A 7,500-nucleotide genomic window follows, 5' to 3' on the forward strand; every position below is an offset into this window, starting at 1 on the left:
CCTGGTTGCAAGAAAAAGAGCCGAAATAGCTCAGTTGGGAGAGCGTTAGACTGAAGATCTAAAGGTCCCTGGTTCGAACCCGGGTTTCGGCAACAAGAAAGGCTTTTGGTTCGTATAATTTAAAGCAAACTGTTTTCCCAAGTAAAGTTTCCCTGGTTGCGTGAAAAGAGCCGAAATAGCTCAGTTGGTAGAGCGTTAGACTGAAGATCTAAAGGTCCCTGGTTCGATTCCGGGTTTCGGCAACAAGAAAGGCTTTTGGGTCGTATACATTAAAGTAAACTGTTTTCCTATGCAAAGTTTCCCTGGTTGCAGGAAAAAGAGCCGAAATAGCTCAGTTGGGAGAGCGTTAGACTGAAGATCTGAAGGTCCCTGGTTCGATCCCGAGTTTCGGCAATATGAAATCTTTTTGGGTCGTGTATCTTAAAGTAAATTATTTCCAAAGTAAAGTTTCCCTGATTGAATGACCATAGCCGAAATAGCTCAGTTGGGAGAGCGTTAGACTGAAGATCTGAAGGTCCCTGGTTCGATCCCGGGTTTCGGCAATATGAAATATTTTTGGGTCGTGTATCTTAAAGTAAATTATTTCCAAAGGAAAGTTTCCCTGGTTGCATGAACAAGAGCCGAAATAGCTCAGTTGGGAGAGCGTTAGACCGAAGTTATAAAGGTCCCTGGTTCGAGCCCGGGTTTCGGCAACAAGAAAGGCTTTTGGGTCGTATACATTCAAGTAAACTGTTTTCCTATGCAAAGTTTCCCTGGTTGCGTGAAAAAGAGCCGAAACCGCTCAGTTGGGAGAGCGTTAGACTGAAGACTTAAAGGTCCCTGGTTCGTTCCCGGGTTTAGGCAATATGAAATATTTTTGGATCGTGTATCTTAAAGTAAATTATTTCCAAATGAAAGTTTCCCTGGTTGCATGAAAAAGAGCCGAAATAGCTCAGTTGGGAGAGCGTTAGACTGAAGACTTAAAGGTCCCTGGTTCGTTCCCGGGTTTCGGCAATATGAAATCTTTTTGGATCGTGTATCTTAAAGTAAATTATTTCCAAAGGAAAGTTTCCCTGGATGCATGAAAAAGAGCCGAAATAGCTCAGTTGAGAGAGCGTTAGACTGAAGATCTAAAGGTCCCTGGTTCGATCCCGGGTTTCGGCAACAAGAAAGGCTTTCGGGTCGTATACATTAAAGTAAACTGTTTTCCTAAGCAAAGTTTCCCTGTATGTGTAAAAAAGAGCCGAAATAGCTCGGTTGGGAGAGCGTTAGACTGAAGATCTAAAGGCCCCTGGTTCGATCCCGGGTTTCGGCAATATGAAATCTTTTTGGATCGTGTATCTTAAAGTAAATTATTTCCAAATGAAAGCTTCCCTGTTTGCACGAAAGAGAGCCGAAATAACTCAGTTGGGAGAGCGTTAGACTGAAGATCTATAGGTCCCTGGTTCGATCCCGGGTTTCGGCAACACGAGTGGCTTTGGATCGTGTATCTTTAAGTAAATTATTTGCTTCAGTAAAGTTTCCCTGTTTGCATGAAAGAGAGCCGAAATAGCTCAGTTGGGAGAGCGTTAGACTCAAGATCTAAAGGTCCCTGGTTCAGTCCCGGGTTTCGGCAACAAGAAAGGTTTTTGGGTCGTATACATTAAAGTAAACTTATTTCATATGCAAAGTTTCCCTAGTTGCAGGAAAAAGAGCCGAAATAGCTCAGTTGGAAGAGCGTTAAACTGAAGATCTAAAGATCCCTGGTTCGAGCCCGGGTTTCGGCAACAAGAAAGGCTTTTGGGTTGTATACATTAAAGTAAGCTGTTTTCCTATGCAAAGTTTCCCTGGTTGCAAGAAAAAGAGCCGAAATAGCTCAGTTGGGAGAGCGTTAGACTGAAGATCTAAAGGTCCCTGGTTCGAACCCGGGTTTCGGCAACAAGAAAGGCTTTTGGTTCGTATACATTAAAGCAAACTGTTTTCCCAAGTAAAGTTTCCCTGGTTGCGTGAAAAGAGCCGAAATGGCTCAGTTGGTAGAGCGTTAGACTGAAGATCTAAAGGTCCCTGGTTCGATTCCGGGTTTCGGCAACAAGAAAGGCTTTTGGGTCGTATACATTAAAGTAAACTGTTTTCCTATGCAAAGTTTCCCTGGTTGCAGGAAAAAGAGCCGAAATAGCTCAGTTGGGAGAGCGTTAGACTGAAGATCTGAAGGTCCCTGGTTCGATCCCGAGTTTCGGCAATATGAAATATTTTTGGGTCGTGTATCTTAAAGTAAATTATTTCCAAAGGAAAGTTTCCCTGGTTGCATGAACAAGAGCCGAAATAGCTCAGTTGGGAGAGCGTTAGACTGAAGTTATAAAGGTCCCTGGTTCGAGCCCGGGTTTCGGCAACAAGAAAGGCTTTTGGGTCGTATACATTCAAGTAAACTGTTTTCCTATGCAAAGTTTCCCTGGTTGCGTGAAAAAGAGCCGAAACAGCTCAGTTGGGAGAGCGTTAGACTGAAGACTTAAAGGTCCCTGGTTCGTTCCCGGGTTTAGGCAATATGAAATATTTTTGGATCGTGTATCTTAAAGTAAATTATTTCCAAATGAAAGTTTCCCTGGTTGCATGAAAAAGAGCCGAAATAGCTCAGTTGGGAGAGCGTTAGACTGAAGACTTAAAGGTCCCTGGTTCGTTCCCGGGTTTCGGCAATATGAAATCTTTTTGGATCGTGTATCTTAAAGTAAATTATTTCCAAAGGAAAGTTTCCCTGGATGCATGAAAACGAGCCGAAATAGCTCAGTTGAGAGAGCGTTAGACTGAAGATCTAAAGGTCCCTGGTTCGATCCCGGGTTTCGGCAACAAGAAAGGCTTTCGGGTCGTATACATTAAAGTAAACTGTTTTCCTAAGCAAAGTTTCCCTGTATGTGTAAAAAAGAGCCGAAATAGCTCGGTTGGGAGAGCGTTAGACTGAAGATCTAAAGGCCCCTGGTTCGATCCCGGGTTTCGGCAATATGAAATCTTTTTGGATCGTGTATCTTAAAGTAAATTATTTCCAAATGAAAGCTTCCCTGTTTGCACGAAAGAGAGCCGAAATAACTCAGTTGGGAGAGCGTTAGACTGAAGATCTATAGGTCCCTGGTTCGATCCCGGGTTTCGGCAACACGAGTGGCTTTGGATCGTGTATCTTTAAGTAAATTATTTGCTTCAGTAAAGTTTCCCTGTTTGCATGAAAGAGAGCCGAAATAGCTCAGTTGGGAGAGCGTTAGACTGAAGATCTAAAGGTCCCTGGTTCAGTCCCGGGTTTCGGCAACAAGAAAGGCTTTTGGGTCGTATACATTAAAGTAAACTTATTTCATATGCAAAGTTTCCCTAGTTGCAGGAAAAAGAGCCGAAATAGCTCAGTTGGAAGAGCGTTAAACTGAAGATCTAAAGATCCCTGGTTCGAGCCCGGGTTTCGGCAACAAGAAAGGCTTTTGGGTCGTATACATTAAAGTAAGCTGTTTTCCTATGCAAAGTTTCCCTGTATGCGTGAAAAAGAGCCGAAATAGCTCAGTTGGAAGAGCGTTAGACTGAAGATCTAAAGGTCCCTGGTTCGATCCCGGGTTTCGGCAATATGAAATCTTTTTGGATCGTGTATCTTAAAGTAAATTATTTGCTTCAGTAAAGTTTCCCTGTTTGCACGAAAGAGAGCCGAAATAGCTCATTTGGGAGAGCGTTGAACTGAAGATCTAAAGGTCCCTGGTTCGATGTGGGTTTCGGCAACATGAAATCTTTTTGGATCGTGTATTTTAAAGTAAATTATTTCCAAAGGAAAGTTTCCCTGGTTGCATGAAAAAGAGCCGAAATAGCTCAGTTGGGAGAGCGTTAGGATGAAGATCTAAAGGTCCCTGGTTCGATGCCGGGTTTCGGCAACAAGAAAGGCTTTTGGGTCGTATACATTAAAGTAAACTGTTTTCCTATGCAAAGTTTCCCTGGTTGCAGGAAAAAGAGCTGAAATAGCTCAGTTGGGAGAGCGTTAGACTGAAGATCTAAAGGTCCCTGGTTCGATCCCGGGTTTCGGCAATATGAAATCTTTTTGGGTCGTGTATCTTATTTCCAAATGAAAGTTTCCCTGGTTGCATGAAAAAGAGCCGAAATAGCTCAGTTGGGAGAGCGTTAGACTGAAGATCTAAAGGTCCCTGGTTCGATCCCGGGTTTCGGCAACAAGAAAGGCTTTTGGGTCGTTTACATTAAAGTAAACTGTTTTCCTATGCAAAGTTTCTCTGGTTGCGTGAAAAAGAGCCGAAATAGCTCAGTTGGGAGAGCGTTAGACTGAAGACTTAAAGGTCCCTGGTTCCTTCCCGGGTTTCGGCAATATGAGATCTTTTTGGATCGTGTATCTTAAAGTAAATTATTTCCAAATGAAAGTTTCCCTGGTTGCATGAAAAAGAGCCGGAATAGCTCAGTTGGTAGAGCGTTAGACTGAAGATTTAAAGGTCCCTGGTTCGTTCCCGGGTTTCGGCAATATGAAATCTTTTTGGATCGTGTATCTTAAAGTAAATTATTTGCTTCAGTAAAGTTTCCCTGGTTGCATGAAAAAGAGCCGAAATAGCTCAGTTGGGAGAGCGTTAGGATGAAGATCTAAAGGTCCCTGGTTCGATGCCGGGTTTCGGCAACAAGAAAGGCTTTTGGGTCGTATACATTAAAGTAAACTGTTTTCCTATGCAAAGTTTCCCTGGTTGCAGGAAAAAGAGCCGAAATAGCTCAGTTGGGAGAGCGTTAGACTGAAGATCTGAAGGTCCCTGGTTCGATCCCGAGTTTCGGCAATATGAAATATTTTTGGGTCGTGTATCTTAAAGTAAATTATTTCCAAAGGAAAGTTTCCCTGGTTGCATGAACAAGAGCCGAAATAGCTCAGTTGGGAGAGCGTTAGACTGAAGTTATAAAGGTCCCTGGTTCGAGCCCGGGTTTCGGCAACAAGAAAGGCTTTTGGGTCGTATACATTCAAGTAAACTGTTTTCCTATGCAAAGTTTCCCTGGTTGCGTGAAAAAGAGCCGAAACAGCTCAGTTGGGAGAGCGTTAGACTGAAGACTTAAAGGTCCCTGGTTCGTTCCCGGGTTTAGGCAATATGAAATATTTTTGGATCGTGTATCTTAAAGTAAATTATTTCCAAATGAAAGTTTCCCTGGTTGCATGAAAAAGAGCCGAAATAGCTCAGTTGGGAGAGCGTTAGACTGAAGACTTAAAGGTCCCTGGTTCGTTCCCGGGTTTCGGCAATATGAAATCTTTTTGGATCGTGTATCTTAAAGTAAATTATTTCCAAAGGAAAGTTTCCCTGGATGCATGAAAACGAGCCGAAATAGCTCAGTTGAGAGAGCGTTAGACTGAAGATCTAAAGGTCCCTGGTTCGATCCCGGGTTTCGGCAACAAGAAAGGCTTTCGGGTCGTATACATTAAAGTAAACTGTTTTCCTAAGCAAAGTTTCCCTGTATGTGTAAAAAAGAGCCGAAATAGCTCGGTTGGGAGAGCGTTAGACTGAAGATCTAAAGGCCCCTGGTTCGATCCCGGGTTTCGGCAATATGAAATCTTTTTGGATCGTGTATCTTAAAGTAAATTATTTCCAAATGAAAGCTTCCCTGTTTGCACGAAAGAGAGCCGAAATAACTCAGTTGGGAGAGCGTTAGACTGAAGATCTATAGGTCCCTGGTTCGATCCCGGGTTTCGGCAACACGAGTGGCTTTGGATCGTGTATCTTTAAGTAAATTATTTGCTTCAGTAAAGTTTCCCTGTTTGCATGAAAGAGAGCCGAAATAGCTCAGTTGGGAGAGCGTTAGACTGAAGATCTAAAGGTCCCTGGTTCAGTCCCGGGTTTCGGCAACAAGAAAGGCTTTTGGGTCGTATACATTAAAGTAAACTTATTTCATATGCAAAGTTTCCCTAGTTGCAGGAAAAAGAGCCGAAATAGCTCAGTTGGAAGAGCGTTAAACTGAAGATCTAAAGATCCCTGGTTCGAGCCCGGGTTTCGGCAACAAGAAAGGCTTTTGGGTCGTATACATTAAAGTAAGCTGTTTTCCTATGCAAAGTTTCCCTGTATGCGTGAAAAAGAGCCGAAATAGCTCAGTTGGAAGAGCGTTAGACTGAAGATCTAAAGGTCCCTGGTTCGATCCCGGGTTTCGGCAATATGAAATCTTTTTGGATCGTGTATCTTAAAGTAAATTATTTGCTTCAGTAAAGTTTCCCTGTTTGCACGAAAGAGAGCCGAAATAGCTCATTTGGGAGAGCGTTGAACTGAAGATCTAAAGGTCCCTGGTTCGATGTGGGTTTCGGCAACATGAAATCTTTTTGGATCGTGTATTTTAAAGTAAATTATTTCCAAAGGAAAGTTTCCCTGGTTGCATGAAAAAGAGCCGAAATAGCTCAGTTGGGAGAGCGTTAGGATGAAGATCTAAAGGTCCCTGGTTCGATGCCGGGTTTCGGCAACAAGAAAGGCTTTTGGGTCGTATACATTAAAGTAAACTGTTTTCCTATGCAAAGTTTCCCTGGTTGCAGGAAAAAGAGCTGAAATAGCTCAGTTGGGAGAGCGTTAGACTGAAGATCTAAAGGTCCCTGGTTCGATCCCGGGTTTCGGCAATATGAAATCTTTTTGGGTCGTGTATCTTATTTCCAAATGAAAGTTTCCCTGGTTGCATGAAAAAGAGCCGAAATAGCTCAGTTGGGAGAGCGTTAGACTGAAGATCTAAAGGTCCCTGGTTCGATCCCGGGTTTCGGCAACAAGAAAGGCTTTTGGGTCGTTTACATTAAAGTAAACTGTTTTCCTATGCAAAGTTTCTCTGGTTGCGTGAAAAAGAGCCGAAATAGCTCAGTTGGGAGAGCGTTAGACTGAAGACTTAAAGGTCCCTGGTTCCTTCCCGGGTTTCGGCAATATGAGATCTTTTTGGATCGTGTATCTTAAAGTAAATTATTTCCAAATGAAAGTTTCCCTGGTTGCATGAAAAAGAGCCGGAATAGCTCAGTTGGTAGAGCGTTAGACTGAAGATTTAAAGGTCCCTGGTTCGTTCCCGGGTTTCGGCAATATGAAATCTTTTTGGATCGTGTATCTTAAAGTAAATTATTTGCTTCAGTAAAGTTTCCCTGGTTGCATGAAAAAGAGCCGAAATAGCTCAGTTGGGAGAGCGTTAGGATGAAGATCTAAAGGTCCCTGGTTCGATGCCGGGTTTCGGCAACAAGAAAGGCTTTTGGGTCGTATACATTAAAGTAAACTGTTTTCCCAAGCAAAGTTTCCCTGGATGCGTGAAAAGAGCCGAAATAGCTCAGTTGGGAGAGCGTTAGACTGAAGATCTAAAGATCCCTGGTTCGATCCCGGGTTTCGGCAACAAGAAAGGCTTTTGGGTCGTATACATTAAAGTTAACTGTTTACCTATGCAAAGTTTCCCTGGTTGCAGGAAAAAGAGCCGAAATAGCTCAGTTGGGAGAGCGTTAGACTGAAGATCTAAAGGTCCCTGGTTCGATCCCGGGTTTCGGCAATATGAAATCTTTTTGGGTCGTGTATCTTAAAGTAAATTATTTCCAAAGGAAAGTTT

General features: G+C 42.9%; 20 non-coding genes across 20 annotated transcripts; all 20 read left to right on the forward strand.

Annotated features, from left to right (window-relative positions):
* Positions 1 to 19: 19 nt before the first annotated feature.
* Positions 20 to 92, forward strand: TRNAF-GAA (transfer RNA phenylalanine (anticodon GAA)). Its single transcript has one exon. It is a non-coding gene; the product is annotated as a tRNA-Phe (tRNA).
* A 77-nt stretch (positions 93 to 169) lies between these two features.
* Positions 170 to 242, forward strand: TRNAF-GAA (transfer RNA phenylalanine (anticodon GAA)). Its single transcript has one exon. It is a non-coding gene; the product is annotated as a tRNA-Phe (tRNA).
* Positions 243 to 469: 227 nt separating this feature from the next.
* TRNAF-GAA (transfer RNA phenylalanine (anticodon GAA)) lies at positions 470 to 542 on the forward strand. The gene has a single exon. It is a non-coding gene; the product is annotated as a tRNA-Phe (tRNA).
* Positions 543 to 1,070: 528 nt separating this feature from the next.
* On the forward strand, positions 1,071 to 1,143 carry TRNAF-GAA (transfer RNA phenylalanine (anticodon GAA)). The gene has a single exon. It is a non-coding gene; the product is annotated as a tRNA-Phe (tRNA).
* A 78-nt stretch (positions 1,144 to 1,221) lies between these two features.
* Positions 1,222 to 1,294, forward strand: TRNAF-GAA (transfer RNA phenylalanine (anticodon GAA)). Its single transcript has one exon. It is a non-coding gene; the product is annotated as a tRNA-Phe (tRNA).
* A 227-nt stretch (positions 1,295 to 1,521) lies between these two features.
* On the forward strand, positions 1,522 to 1,594 carry TRNAL-CAA (transfer RNA leucine (anticodon CAA)). Its single transcript has one exon. It is a non-coding gene; the product is annotated as a tRNA-Leu (tRNA).
* Positions 1,595 to 1,823: 229 nt separating this feature from the next.
* On the forward strand, positions 1,824 to 1,896 carry TRNAF-GAA (transfer RNA phenylalanine (anticodon GAA)). Its single transcript has one exon. It is a non-coding gene; the product is annotated as a tRNA-Phe (tRNA).
* A 77-nt stretch (positions 1,897 to 1,973) lies between these two features.
* On the forward strand, positions 1,974 to 2,046 carry TRNAF-GAA (transfer RNA phenylalanine (anticodon GAA)). The gene has a single exon. It is a non-coding gene; the product is annotated as a tRNA-Phe (tRNA).
* Positions 2,047 to 2,725: 679 nt separating this feature from the next.
* TRNAF-GAA (transfer RNA phenylalanine (anticodon GAA)) lies at positions 2,726 to 2,798 on the forward strand. Its single transcript has one exon. It is a non-coding gene; the product is annotated as a tRNA-Phe (tRNA).
* A 78-nt stretch (positions 2,799 to 2,876) lies between these two features.
* Positions 2,877 to 2,949, forward strand: TRNAF-GAA (transfer RNA phenylalanine (anticodon GAA)). Its single transcript has one exon. It is a non-coding gene; the product is annotated as a tRNA-Phe (tRNA).
* Positions 2,950 to 3,478: 529 nt separating this feature from the next.
* TRNAF-GAA (transfer RNA phenylalanine (anticodon GAA)) lies at positions 3,479 to 3,551 on the forward strand. Its single transcript has one exon. It is a non-coding gene; the product is annotated as a tRNA-Phe (tRNA).
* A 378-nt stretch (positions 3,552 to 3,929) lies between these two features.
* Positions 3,930 to 4,002, forward strand: TRNAF-GAA (transfer RNA phenylalanine (anticodon GAA)). Its single transcript has one exon. It is a non-coding gene; the product is annotated as a tRNA-Phe (tRNA).
* Positions 4,003 to 4,069: 67 nt separating this feature from the next.
* Positions 4,070 to 4,142, forward strand: TRNAF-GAA (transfer RNA phenylalanine (anticodon GAA)). Its single transcript has one exon. It is a non-coding gene; the product is annotated as a tRNA-Phe (tRNA).
* A 1,131-nt stretch (positions 4,143 to 5,273) lies between these two features.
* Positions 5,274 to 5,346, forward strand: TRNAF-GAA (transfer RNA phenylalanine (anticodon GAA)). The gene has a single exon. It is a non-coding gene; the product is annotated as a tRNA-Phe (tRNA).
* A 78-nt stretch (positions 5,347 to 5,424) lies between these two features.
* Positions 5,425 to 5,497, forward strand: TRNAF-GAA (transfer RNA phenylalanine (anticodon GAA)). Its single transcript has one exon. It is a non-coding gene; the product is annotated as a tRNA-Phe (tRNA).
* Positions 5,498 to 6,026: 529 nt separating this feature from the next.
* On the forward strand, positions 6,027 to 6,099 carry TRNAF-GAA (transfer RNA phenylalanine (anticodon GAA)). The gene has a single exon. It is a non-coding gene; the product is annotated as a tRNA-Phe (tRNA).
* Positions 6,100 to 6,477: 378 nt separating this feature from the next.
* Positions 6,478 to 6,550, forward strand: TRNAF-GAA (transfer RNA phenylalanine (anticodon GAA)). Its single transcript has one exon. It is a non-coding gene; the product is annotated as a tRNA-Phe (tRNA).
* Positions 6,551 to 6,617: 67 nt separating this feature from the next.
* TRNAF-GAA (transfer RNA phenylalanine (anticodon GAA)) lies at positions 6,618 to 6,690 on the forward strand. The gene has a single exon. It is a non-coding gene; the product is annotated as a tRNA-Phe (tRNA).
* A 529-nt stretch (positions 6,691 to 7,219) lies between these two features.
* TRNAF-GAA (transfer RNA phenylalanine (anticodon GAA)) lies at positions 7,220 to 7,292 on the forward strand. The gene has a single exon. It is a non-coding gene; the product is annotated as a tRNA-Phe (tRNA).
* A 78-nt stretch (positions 7,293 to 7,370) lies between these two features.
* Positions 7,371 to 7,443, forward strand: TRNAF-GAA (transfer RNA phenylalanine (anticodon GAA)). Its single transcript has one exon. It is a non-coding gene; the product is annotated as a tRNA-Phe (tRNA).
* Positions 7,444 to 7,500: the final 57 nt, after the last annotated feature.

The sequence above is a fragment of the Phalangium opilio genome, unplaced genomic scaffold, assembly GCF_054372755.1.
Source record: "Phalangium opilio isolate 3A_F unplaced genomic scaffold, DU_Popi_V2 ptg000500l_1, whole genome shotgun sequence".
NCBI classification, from domain to species: domain Eukaryota; kingdom Metazoa; phylum Arthropoda; class Arachnida; order Opiliones; family Phalangiidae; genus Phalangium; species Phalangium opilio.